At 32.0% G+C, this 14145-nt stretch overlaps 2 protein-coding genes across 13 annotated transcripts in view; one reads left to right on the forward strand and one right to left on the reverse strand.

Annotated features, from left to right (window-relative positions):
* LOC135123628 (uncharacterized) overlaps window positions 1-14145 on the forward strand; it is a 257338-nt gene that overhangs the window by 218213 nt on the left and 24980 nt on the right. The window lies entirely within an intron of this gene.
* Window positions 1-14145, reverse strand: part of LOC135123626 (bombesin receptor subtype-3-like) — a 294643-nt gene that overhangs the window by 148199 nt on the left and 132299 nt on the right. For both annotated transcript variants that reach the window (XM_064048447.1, XM_064048446.1), the window contains one exon: window positions 5200-5255. The gene's annotated coding sequence lies outside the window, so the exon portion shown is untranslated. The remainder of the gene's footprint in view (window positions 1-5199; window positions 5256-14145) is intronic.

Here is a 14145-nt window from a genome sequence, read left to right on the forward strand (position 1 = left end):
CGGATTGTTGCCGTATAAAAGGTATTTTTATGGAAAAACGGAAGGTGCTATTTTGAGGTGTTGTTTTGGATTGGGGAAAGTTTAGCAAATCTGAGAACGGTGTCGTATTTTAGGTTCCCGACAATAATACTGGAAATCTTTGTGCGTTGATATGGCAACATGGGTGCAAGCAGCGGTAAACATTTTTTTAAACATTTTATGTTACTTAGCTCATGGTATGATGGTGAGAAAAATAAATGGTCATTCTTAAAAATTCTCAGGAATATTATTTTAACTTATTTATAAGGGATGATTAAATTAAATTGACAATGTTCTCATTTTAATCAAATGGGGCATTCTATATAGGCTGATTTCTAAATATATGGAATAGTTGTAACCACGACATCACGTACCACACTAATGTGGAACTATAGAAAAAACAAATTAAAGTCGAATGGGGCAAACCCCCGTGAACCACCCTCGATGCGCTGCTACTAATCCACTTTTTAAACAGTAGGTGGAAAAAAGCGGTACGCCGACAAAATAACCCGGTGAAAATAGCCCAATATATAAAAATCTCCACAAAGAGCAAAAATATCACAACGAATATTTACATGCACTACTTTTAAACATCATAGTTTACCGAAAATCTAAAACCGCATTTTTGGTTTTTAGAAGTGTGGTATATAATTTTTAAGTTATAATCTAAAGTAATATTATAAACTCTGGTTTTAAAATGACCTGGGATTCGAAGAATAGTTGACCTGTTTATGCAGATCTCTGAAGCATTTACCTGTTCCCATATTCTAGATATAATTTACTTTGTGGAAACCACCCCCGAGAACGAGCCGCTTTAAACATACCAATCCACTTTATTGTAGGGTAGGTAGTTAATCCACCAAAATAGTTATAAAAGACTAGTACTTAAAAATATTTGCCATCATCTGTTCAGTATTAGTCGTTCATTAGTTCGAGTGGTGAATTTGTGATATCCAAGAAATTTATGGTGTTCTTCGTCCATCTTAATTTCAAACTTGAAATGGAGAAAATCGTTTAAATGTAAAATTGCTGCTGGCTTTAAGTTTTGTACCTCAGATTGACGTCATTACAGTGTTTGACCGTCGGTCCCTCGGTCCGACGCCTATGGCCGTCCAGAACTCTCTGGTCTTACGCCGGTCATGATTCATCCTCAGTGCGACTGAGCGACGGAGCGCTAAAGAAACGCCTGGAAACGGAAGTCGCGAATGGGGATTCCGGAGAAGTCCAGAAGCGGTGACGTAGGGTTTCGAGAACGACTGCGTACTGTTTAAATAGATTCCACCTTTGGGGAACGGATTATTCAGTTAGTTGAGTCAAGAGAAGTTGCGCCGGAATTATTTTATAATCATTGTCGTAGTTAGTAATGTAAATACGAGTTATTAAGAAATAAATTGTTGAGTTTAACCCACGCCAATTTCAATCAGCCATCCAACGTAACAATATTATTGGTTATTGGGAAGATAATGTTATTGCACGATTTAGCAGAAACAGGCATAGTACACCAAGGTTCGCCATAGATGTGTGGAATGTACATTATATACATCAACATGTCATCGAGGATCTTTCTCGAACAAATAATTCTGTAGAAGGTTAGCACTGAGTTTCTCAACAGTCGGCAACGCAGTCAACGTAGTTATGTAGAGTTTTATAGAAAAAAAATTATGGCTGCAGTTATGCGTCTACAATGCAAAGATGTACCTCTAAACTTCTCTAACAGCATAGTTTGTAGGTAATTTCTCACTATCCATCGTTTCTCTGCTTTAAAAAACAAGTATTTGTGAAACTTTCGTTGAACACCCTCTATCATTTCTATTTGGTAACTGTAATATGGCGACGATACCAACGAACAATACTCCAATTTCGAACGAACTAATCTAAAATAAAGCAGTTAAGTGTCTCCAAATCAACCAATTCTTTACAATTCCTGTGTATAAACCCTAGGGCCTTTTTAGCATTCTTTATCAAAACAGGATCCTTAAAAGAGAGTTGTGAGTCAAGCAGAACTCCCAGGTCCTTGATGGAGGTACACCTTTCTAAAAAAATATTGTTACGCTGTACGGGTGATCGAAATCGACATGGGTAAAACTCAACAATTTATTCCTTACTAACTCAAATATACACGCCTAACTCACAGCGATTATGTACTAGCTCTTCTTAACATTCGCTAGACTCGGTCCCACTGAATAATCTCGTTCCCGAAGGTGGCCTCCATGTAAACTCATATTCCCTTCTCGATGTTTCGCAATCGAGGTCTTTCTCGAATCCACCGCGACTTCGGCTTCTAGGCCTTTCTTTAGCGGACGCCGCTTTGACCGGTCGATGAGTTATACTACATACTAGAAGAAACACATACATACTAGAAGACCCATAGGCGTCGTATCGGGACAGCGTATGGGTTTATTTCGTAACAATATGATTACTTAAATGGTAGTTGTGCTCACTGGCTTTGAAACGTGTTGTATAAGTGACGATCTTGCACTTGCATTGTTAAGCGGTAGTGAATTAACAACTGGCCAGTCAATCAACCGATTCAAGTCCTCTCTCCTCTTCTAATAATACACAGCCGCTAACACTTTTTATGTGACGAAATATTTTGACGTCATCAGCGTACACCAACACTTCTGGAAGATGCAAAGCATTTCAAATAGCATTGTAGATACTTGAGAAACCCCAGACTCTGTACGATAGAAGTCAGATTTATAATCATTTATTATAACAAAGTTACTACGCTCTCGTTCGAAAAGCCAATATTAGATAGTTTTTTAAGTAGAATTTGATGACAGACCCTGTCGAAGGCTCTGGAGAAATCCACGTAAATAACATCCACCTGGCCTCTCTTGTCTAAAGAAACAGCAATCAAATGTGAGATAGAGGTTAGTTTAGTTAAAGTCGACCTACCGACAGTAAAACCATGTTGACGATCAGTAAGTACACCCTTCAATTGAAAGCTTATTTGAGAAAATAACACTGACTCCAAAATTTTGGGCAAATTATACAACAAAGATACAGGGTTATTCAGCTAAGATGACCCATTTAGCAAACTTTGATACAATATAAATTTGAAACATTTTTTGTAATCCAGGTTCAGGTGGAATCGGTATTATGGGGCCTATTTTAAAAACATAAATGGGTCATCTTAGCTGAATAACCCGTATAGGCCTATAATTTCTGAGATCAGCGGGGTCACCACTTCTAAAAATAGGAACGATTTTGACAATCTTCCATAGTTTAGGAAAATAACTTTTTTTTCAAATCAGATCGAAAAGTGGTTTTGTGAAGACAGTCCTTTATTAATTATAAAACTCGGAATCTGACCAACTCCCGAAACACGACTCTGTTTAAGTTTTAACATGAATAAAATTACTATTATTATAAGCACCACCCAAGCCTGCGTTATTACCACTACGCGGGAATCTATCTCATCGCTGCAATCCCCCAGTTGAAGTAAGGTGTGTTTTACGGCGAGTAGCGGGGATGCTTTGATCTTGTCCATCTAGCGTATGAAACACAATTCCGCGCGTTGGTTATTACTATTTATGTTACCCATAGATGGACTAAAGAACGAAATGAATTGCCTAGAAAACTCATTGACAATATCAAATCGTTTACTATAATGAGCACAATTGTTATGCACATTTCCAGGAACTAAAGTATGACCTCTCTTATTTTTAAAAATATCTAGGGTCAGCTATCAGAGAACTTTGCACTTTTATAATATAGTTTCGATTATCTCTAGAAATGAGTTAACAATTTTTCGCACGCCGCAATATTCATTATGGACTTCATAGTAGGACCTTAATGACTTACTTTTACGAAAAATGTTTCTTTTAGCTTAATAACTATAACCTCTGAGCTCACCTGAATACCATTTTGGGAACCTAAACCTACTACATATAACACAAGGTACATGTTTAACAAATACACTATTCAGTAAATAAAAAAAAATGTCACATCCTAAGTTAACGTCATTAACACAAAACAGATAAAGATAAAGTGGAAATAGAAATCGGACGTTTTAAAAAAGGAATTCAAAGACCACAAGCCTCTAAAGCAAAATTCATTCAGTCATTTTCCAAAATCAGTCTTATCTTGGTAAGAACTAACCCCGCCCACCGGCCCTCTATTTTCTTAGAAGGTATGTCATTTGCAAAATCAGTCTTACCTTAGGAAGTACTAGCCCCGCCCACCCACCCTCTATTTTCTTAGAGTGTACGTCATTTTCTGAAATCAGTCTTATCTTGGAAGAACTAAAATATATTTTCTTAGAGTGTATGTCGTTTGCCAAAACAGTCTTATCTTGGCAAGTACTAACCCCGCCCACCTGCCCTCTATTTTCTTAGGAGGTATGTCATTTACCAAAATTAGTCTTACCTTAGGAAGTATTAGTCCCGCCCACCCACCCTCTATTTTCTTACAGTGTAGGTCATTTGCCAAAATCAGTATTACTGACTACTAACCTGACCTGATTTGACCTGACCTGACCTGACTGGACCTGACCTGTCTTGCTGGTGCAAACATACAACTGTCCCTTGATTATCTACAAAATATTGCGTTACACTTAACTTTGTAACTGTTATTATTTATCTACATTTATAATAAAATTACATTGTTTCTTTGGCTTCTTTCTTCAGTGTGTTCTACAATATTGTACCCAATATTATTTAAATAAAAAATTTTGAATATATTTTCGTGTGGCAAAATATTATTTTACTCATATTTTTTTTTAGTTTGCAAGTTTTCCTAGTGATAATTATTCAATAAAACCTTGATTTGTCAGTTCTAAGTAGCATTCGTTGCTTATGTTTTATAATATTAGGTATACCATTTGAATTATAAATTATCATTTTGTAGAAATTAGTTATTTACTAAATAATGTTCTGTGTTTTTTTAAAAACTGTAAATAGTCGGCAGTTGCACTTTAACAAATAAAAATTAATAATAATTTCTTCTTCTGTCTACAAAAATTTCATACCGGGCTAATTTGACGGAGCTATTTTGACCGGTCACGCCCCTTTTTTTATTGCACATATTACGAAATCACCCTGTATTTTATAAAATTTTCGAGCTTATCTCCAAAAAAGTTTTGTCTGTGGAAACTAAATTTAAATTATATAAGTTCACCCAATAAATTAAGACAAATAGTACGACAAAAATAAAACCAGCATTTTTTTTAAATCTTACCTTGTTGGACAAATTTTAATCCCGGATGTAGAAACCAATATATTTCTCACAGGCGTCTGTAAAGAAAAAAAAAATTAGTAAAATATTCTTAAAATACAGGATGACAAAAAGTTTGACAACATATTCGAACAATATCGAGGTTAAAAATTTTTGAAAACACAATTCATTACAAATTATCAAAACCGTCAAAAGCTTACAATATACATATTGAACGAATTTTAGAAGGGGCAGGTAAAGTAAACAACAAAATTGTAACAAACCAGGCTGGATTTGAGGTGGCAAGTTCACAGTGGATCATGGCCTACTACAACTCAAAATATTTTCCATCGCACAATACACTTTTTAAGGAAGATTTTTGCACAATTAAGTAACATTTTATTTATTGAAAAAAGTGGATGTAATTGCGTTAGATTTCTGAAGCAGACACATTTGTATGCACAAAGGTCCAAAATCCGTGTGTTTATTTATACGAGCAGACTTTCCCAACTTTTAGGAAATTCGCACAGTGATGCGTCCTCATTTTTTTTGTGTACACAGTGGGCACACAAAGGGACAGCGATAAAAGAGCTCCTAAAAATCCATGAAACTTTAATGGAGTTTATTCACTTTACGGTTATCGGGCTTTAAAGAGTCCGGAAATTCCGGAAATTACAATAGTCTAGCAGCTTATAAACTTCCGGATGTGATGCAACAGTTTTCCAGACGAACGCTCTTGTTTCTTTTATGTGCATGCGCTCAAATCAGCTTACGAAAATAATCCGCCCTTTGCAGATAAAGTCGCTTAAAAAGTTAAATTTTGAAAAAATCGTTTCGTTTCGGAAATCAGGAAACATAATAATTGTGTGTTATTTAATATGGTGTGAAATGATACTGTTAATAATCATCACCACTATTTGTTTACAGACCACTAACATGTGTTTTCGCAAAACCTGTGTATTTCGTAACCTTGGCCTTCACAAATTTGGCCCAAAACACTGCCACCGTATTTATAGCCATGAATCACTCCAAAACCATTTGCTTTCATTATTTGTCAAAAGCTCGGAACTTCGTTACGTTCATTTCAACTTGCTTACAGAACACAAATTCCCTTCTGATTACTTTTCCAAACTAGACATGAGTGGGGAAATGAGTACATTCTTCTCTTTTTCTCATATAAAATGTGCATTATGTTTTCTTTCAATATTGTTGTGATTGCGACATTATGGTAATTTAGGCTACTTCAAAGGGACCAGAGAATGAATTTTTTCATGTGTCAACATTCTCCGCTCAAAAAAAGCTTTGATGTGACGCCTTATAGACATTCACAAATTTCAAGGGAAATGATGGACAAATCCTTTAGGGCTAATACATTCCTGGCTTCAATCGGATTCGTCTGGTAAGCTAAGGAAATTAAAGTCGCTTTAATACGTCACTTGAATTCTGTAAAGTCGGCTAAAGCTACATTGTAAACGATATAAAATTTTTAAAATGTTCAGATAGGAAACCTTAGAGGGTCTGCGGAACGCCGAACTGAATTGTCGATAAGCCGGAGGTAGAAAAATTTAGCAAATGCGAGATTCATTCTGTTATACATATATTCTCAGTTTACTATAAATTATTTCAGTCTTTTGCCAACTTGTAAACGACTTGATTTATTGTTTATGTTTGACTGTTTATCAACAGGCTCTTTTATGAAAATGTAATACAGTTACTTAGAAGTAGCATATAATTATTTATCTATTAAATAAATACTACTTACAAGATATCAGAATCTTAGACGTAAATAATAATACTACTCAGTACTCTATCCTGAAATTTTCAGTCACCTTGTATAAAGCAATTGAAAAACATATCAGTGCATTAATAAACGACAAGTATAATCTTTCAATATTGTGCATATTTTAGTAAAATTTTAACATTTTGGAAAGGGATAAACGGATGCATTTTAATTAACAGTTTACTTATGCTTACGATAAACGTAAAACATTTGCAAGATTTTAGATAGGTCGGTTTTCCAATTTCAAAGTCAAAGCACAAAATGTTGTTACACAATTTTGTTTTTTTTTCCAAAATTCGACACGGATTCATAAACAACAACTGGAGAAGTATGTTATTTTGTAACATTTAAATATCATTGAAAACTTGAAAACAATTGACACATGACCTTTGGAGGTCATGAAACGTCGAAAAAATATGAAAGTAACAGTCACCCCTTGGACTCAATTATAATACTTCTTTACACTTGGGAAATAAAAAGTAAAGATCTTGGCGACACATGTCTAAATCGTCCCAATCTTGTCTAAATGATAACTTTTTTGTTCGTTTTTGTCTTATATACATATATCCAGGTTCGTTGGTATTCAAAACTATCAGCCAACCATGAATTCATCAATCGGCTGAAACAAAATTTGTACGTGACATTTAGGTTAAACATTTTTAAACTCTCGTTCATAAATGACTCTTATCATACTTACTAGTGCGTAAATTAATTACAATACAACCAATGGTTTAGAAGTATTGTGAGATGACACGAATATAAAGCTGGCGAAGTTTTGAATTTCCAAATAAGTGTATGTTTAGCACACGTGTTACTTATATTTTGATCATTCTATCCCGTTCGATTGTAATAAAGAGCTTTCTATGTATGTAGTCGTTTACTGAATGTGGCTGGACGAGAAAGCTCACTGCAAGCTTCGAATTATTATGATAGTGATATTGAAAAGTCTCCTCGTACTAGTTTTGTAATATACATGTCATTGCCTCCTTGAAATAAGCCGACAGTTGGTAGGTAATTATTATCACAGCTTATTTTTTATGTTCAGGACCATATAAATATCAGTTTTTTTTTTCAAGTGGAAAAACCTAGTGAAGGACATCTGTTTAATAAAAGCTCGCAATATCCGACATTAAGAGAATGAACGAGCAGATTCTCAAGCTAGATATCATTGACCTTTCCAACAGAGCAATACGGAATAAAAATGCAATAAAAATTTTAATAAATGGTAAAAGTAAATACAATGTCGATTCCGCAACAAAAAATTAATTGTGAATTTGAACCTGCAATTAATTTTTCGTCGTTCTTAACTCTGTTCACAAAATATAAAAATTAAAGTCTAAAAGTTGACACTTTAGGGTAGTAATACACATAAATTAGAAAGCAATAATGTCTGCATGAAACAAATTCATTACTGCTAATTTTTCTGATTTTTCCTTATATTTTTAATGTCAGTGTTATTGTGCTAATGCTAATTTCTGAAAACAATGAATCAAAAATCCCTTATATCTACCATCGTTTTTTTCCTTTTACTTCCTGAACGTAAATTTTATGTCTGTCCATCTGTCTATCTGCCGTCTCTCTGAATTTTCATTACTCAGATAATAACCGAAACTACTGGATCGATTGTTGTCAAATTTTATATTTGTATTAAGAATATCTTGTAGATAGTAAAACGCTAACCAACAATAGGATGACGTCATCTTCAAAATTTACACTAGTAAATATTATTTCAATGTCGTAAAATAAAATAATCATTCACATGTGGTTTATGAATCCATGTTCAGGCTTTACCCTAGACATCCAGATTTTTGCAAAAAAAATTGTATAACAACAATATCCAATTCAACTCTGAAACTGCAAAACCCAATGATCTGAATTCTTGCAAACGTTTTAAGGCTATCGGAATCATGGTAAATCGTTAATCAAATCATTCGTTTATACCATTCTAAAATATATCAAAAGTTTCTCTCTGAAATATGCAGAATATGATAACTCTAACTGTGGTTTATCAATGCACTCATAGATTTTGGAATTATTTATACAGGCTGAATCAAAAAAATCATTAACGATTCACTCCATTTTACCGAAAATTTGGGAATACAGAACTCTTATTATTAATTTTTATTCGATTTTAGAATTTTTTGATATCACAATTTTTCGTGTTTGCATTTTCTTTATTTTTTCAGTTTTTCCATTTTCAGTGTTACGGTTTCATAATTTTTTGTTTTTCAACTTTAGTTTTTTCAGTTTTTCCATATCTCGACTTCTAAATTTTTCAATGTTTCGATTTTGCAATTTTTTAATTTTCACTTTCTCAATTTTTAATTTTTCGATTTTTAAATTTTTCGTTTCCTCAATTCTTCATCTTATTTACTTTTCATTTTCCTGATTTTTTAATTCCTATTTTCCATTTTTTCAATTTTTCAATTTTTAAGTTTCTGAATTTTTAAACTTTCCATTTTTCGATTTTTCAAGTTCTTGATTTCCAATTTTTAGATTTTTCAAAGTTTTCATGTTATATTTATTCGTTTTTTCATTTTTGATTTTTCAGTTTTACAATTTTGCAACTTTTTTTTCCTCTTTTTTTGATTCGAAAAACTCAAAAATCAAAAAAAATGTAAAATCAAAAAATTGAAAAGACCAGAAATTGCAAAATAGAAAATGGGGAAAACCGAAAAATTGCAAATCGAGAACACAAGAAACGAAAAATTGAAACATTGAAAAACTAAATATCGAGAAACTTTAAAATCGAAAAAATTTAATGAATTGAAAACTGGAACCAGAACTGGAGCATTTAATAAAAAAATTGGAAAACCCAAAAATTGTAAAATCGAAAAATTATAAAATCGTCAAAATTGTAAAGTCGCAAAGCTGTAACACAGAAAGAATGAAAAATTGAAAAATTAAATTTCAAGAAAAAATTAAAATCTAAAAATTGAATACATAAATGAAAATGTTTTACAATTCAATATATATAATAATTATAAAATTGTAAAAACGAAAAATCGTAAAATTGAAAACATGAAAACTTTTAAAAAATATAATTATTATTATATCTATATATATCTAAAATGAAAACTAGAAAACTTAGAAATTTAAAATTGAAAAAACGGAAAATTTAAAAATCTAAAATTGAAAAGCTAAAAAACCGAAAAATTGCAAATCGAGAAACTGAAAAAATGAAATTGACAAAAGAAAAATTTATAAAATCTGATTATTGAAAAATCGAAAATTTGTAAAAATATAGAAAATAAAAAACCCAAACGAAAAATTAAATAATCGAAAAATTGAAAAATTAAAGAAAATAGAAAACCGAAATAAACAATTGCAAATCGAAAAATTGCAGAAACCAAAAACTGAAAAATCGAAATATTGAAAAACTAAAAACTGAAAACTCTTGAAATTCCAAACGGAAAAATTGCAAAATCCAAAAGGTCAAATATCCAGAAGTTGAAAAATCGACAAACCGAACAATTTTAACTGAAGAATTAAAAAATTGCAAATGGAAAAATTGAAAAAATGAAATTGACAAAACAAAAAGTTATAAAATCGAATTCTTGAAAAACCGAAAAATTGTAAAAATAAAGAAAATAAAAAACCCGAACGAAAAATTGCAAATTGAAAATTTGAGTAAACGAAAAATCAAATAATCGAAAAATTGAAAAATTAAAAATTGAGAACTCAAGAAATGTTTAATCGAAAAATTGCAAAATCTAAAAGTTGAAAAAATAAAGTAAATAGAAAACCCAAACAAAAAGTTGCAAATCGAAAAATTGCAGAAATCAAAAACTGAAAAATCGAAATTTTTTTATTTATTTTTTTATTTTATTAAATTACGTCCCCCAACAGACACCGAGGCCCAATTACAGGGGAACGGGACATACACGTTACACCCAGAGCCATGGCGGGAATCGAACCCACGACCCAAGGTGTAGCGGGCAAGCATGATGCTAACTAGCCCACCCCGGGTCCTCCGAAATATTGAAAAACTAAAAACTGAAAACTCTTGAAATTGCAAATCGAAAAATTACTAAATCTAAAGAGTGAAATATCCGGAAGTTGGAAAATCGAAAAACTGAACAACTATAAAAGAAAAATAAAAAAATTGCCAATCTAAAAACTGAAAAAACGAACTTGACAAAACAAAAAATTATAAACTCGGATTATTGAAAAACCGAAAATTTGTAAAAATGAAAAAACCCAAACGAAAAATTTAAAAATTAAAAATTCAGAACTCAAGAAATTTTAAATCGAAAAATTGCAAAATCTAAAAATTGAAAAAATAAAGAAAATAGAAAACCCAAACAAACAATTGCAAATTAAAAATATGAGGAAACGAAAAATTAAATAACCAAAAGATTGAAAAATCAAAAATTGAAATATCCAGGAAAATCGAAAAACCGAACAATTTTAAATGAAATACTAAACAATTGCAAATCGAGAAACTGAAAAAATGAAATTGACAAAAGAAAAAATTATAAAACCTGATTATTGAAAAATCGAAAATTTGTAAAAATAAGGAAAATAAAAAACCCACACGAAAAATTAAATAATTGAAAAATTGTAAAATAAAAAATTGAAAACTCAAGAAATTTTAACTCGAAAAAGTCGAAAATTTAAAAATTGAAAACTTTTGAATTTGCAAATGAAAAAATTGCAAAATCTAAAAGATGAAATTTCCAGAAGTTGGAATATCGAAAAACCGAACAATTTTAAAAGGAAAATTAAAAAATTGCCAATCTAAAAACTGAAAAAATGAAATTGACAAAACAAAAAATTATAACATCGGATTATTGAAAAGCCGAAAATTTGTAAAAAACTCAAGAAATTTTAAATCGAAAAATTGCAAAATCTAAAAATTCAAAAAATAAAGGAAATAGAAAACCCAAGCACAAAATTGCAAATCGAAAAATTGGTGAAATCAAAAACTGAAAAATCGAAATATTGAAAAACTAAAAACTGAAAACTGTTGAAATTGCAAGTAGAAAAACTGAAAAAATGAAGTTGACAAAACAAAAAATAACAAAATCGGAGTATTGAAAAACCGTAAAGTTGTAAAAATAAAAAAAAATAAAAAACCCAAAACGAAAAATTTTAAAATTAATTGAGAACCCAAGAAACTTTAAATCGAAAAATTGCAAAATCTAAAAATTAAAAAATTCAGAAGTTGGCAAATCGACAAACTGTGAAGAAACAAAAAAAAATAAATTTGATGATGGGGTCTTCAAATTATAGCACAGTATTCCAATTTTGACCCAACTACATTAGATCATCGGCATTTATACTCGTAAATACCCTATAACTACTAACATTTAGAACATCATTGAGAAAAATAGTAAACAACAGCGGACCCAGGTTTGACCCTTGAATACCACTGTTATTAACAGCAAAAAGTGTTGACTTGACACCATAAATTTCAACAAATTGTTCCCTGTCAAACAAAAGATTTCTAAAAATCATTAATAGCTGACGACATAGGACACTTGTAAATTTTAACTTTACATGAATTCTATTATTAAGCTGCGTCTAAAGTTTTTTCAGTGGTTTACGATTAATCTGTAATTTTCAGCCACCCTACCCGTGAGATATCCCTTTGGAAATCGTAACATTAATTTAAAGAATAATACTCTGATCTAGTCTACTTAATGCTAGCTTATATCTTCATCAACATGACCAGACTGATCGAGAAACTTACATAAAACATGGCACATTCTTAACTGAGCTAGTTTTCGAATTCTAATTGTTACTAATTAGTTTAAATTCAAAAAGATTCTTGTTTAAATTTTTTTATAAGTACAGAAGTTATATTTGTATGTTAATTAACGTTGTTTTAAAATGTGCAAACCACTGGAAAATCGATGTCGACCGTAGTTTCCTTAAACCGAACTTGTACAAAACTTTACAACTAAATACGCAAAGGAAGTAAATACGACCTGCTCTTATTAAAACTTACGATGATCTAAATAGGCCAAGAACGAATTATTTATTTCTACCAATATCGTAACGCTTCAGGGCTTTAACCTCACACGTTTTTTTAACCATCTTCTGTAACAATGCCAGTTTTGATTAGCACGATCAGGTGTGCGGCACGAACATCCATTTTCAATTACTCGGAAACTTGAAATGCACTCAGGTGGCGGAGTTGAATACCTATTTGAATAAAATACACACCGAATAAAACCGTCGCGCAAATTTACATTTTCACCGTCGAAATTTCACAAACCAAAAAATTAAATTTTAAATATTCAGCAACGTTTAGCTCAATGGAGGGCGTCTTCCTTCGATTGCTCCCTATTTGTTCTTGTAATTGCCGCCGAATCTTCGGCTCGTTTCGGCAAACTGTCATCCAGCAAAATTGGAGACAATTTTTTGGGTTCAAGCGGTATTAGAATATTCTCATAATAATTGGAAGGGTAATCGTCTTAAATGGGGAGGATAATTGGCTTCAGAGGTTTTGTTCAATGAACGTGGGTTTAATGGCTCACACCCACTGCAGTAGGGTTGTCGGGATAATGGGGCTGATGTTGATCAGTTGCTTTTTCCGCAGTTTTTTGTTGCACGCTGTAAACGCGGAAGATTTGGAATTTTAGTCGAGTTTTGATGACCGTCGCGGTTTTATGATTTTTTTATGGATTTCGTGAAATGAGTAATGGCAATTAGACGGCAATTTGAAATAGAAGTTTAATGCAAAAGTTACGTTTTCAGCGCAGACGAATAATTTTTTAATTTCAAATGCGAGCACGTCATTGTCTGCATTGTTTTCGTGTTCTATGTGAAGTAGTTATATTACAAGTGGCATGATTTATAGCACTACTCACTTTCATGCAACGCAGGATCGAAGTCATGCTATTTAACTTTCAGTAAAAATACATTATTTTTTTCGAACTGAGAAGTAAATCAAGGACAGAATTCGAAAATAATATTGGAAGAAATCTATACTATTTATATTTTCTGCTTAGTGCTAAAGATTTGGATGTGGTGTAATAATTTCAAGTTTTATAGACGTCGCATAGTTCCCACAATGTCGGTTGTTCAATGAAAAAGTCAAGTGGGCGTTGATTTTTTGTAAACATTGTGACCAACGCGGAATGGTACAGGCTAACCTCACTTTTCACCACAATAAAATTAACGCTTTTCAACAACCTTTTCAAATGTCAGTTATATAACAATACGGATTAACAAAAAATAGA

This window comes from Zophobas morio, unplaced genomic scaffold (assembly GCF_036711695.1).
Source record: "Zophobas morio isolate AGI-343-1 ecotype UQ-CSIRO unplaced genomic scaffold, CSIRO_AGI_Zmor_V1 ptg000006l, whole genome shotgun sequence".
Lineage (NCBI taxonomy): Eukaryota > Metazoa > Arthropoda > Insecta > Coleoptera > Tenebrionidae > Zophobas > Zophobas morio.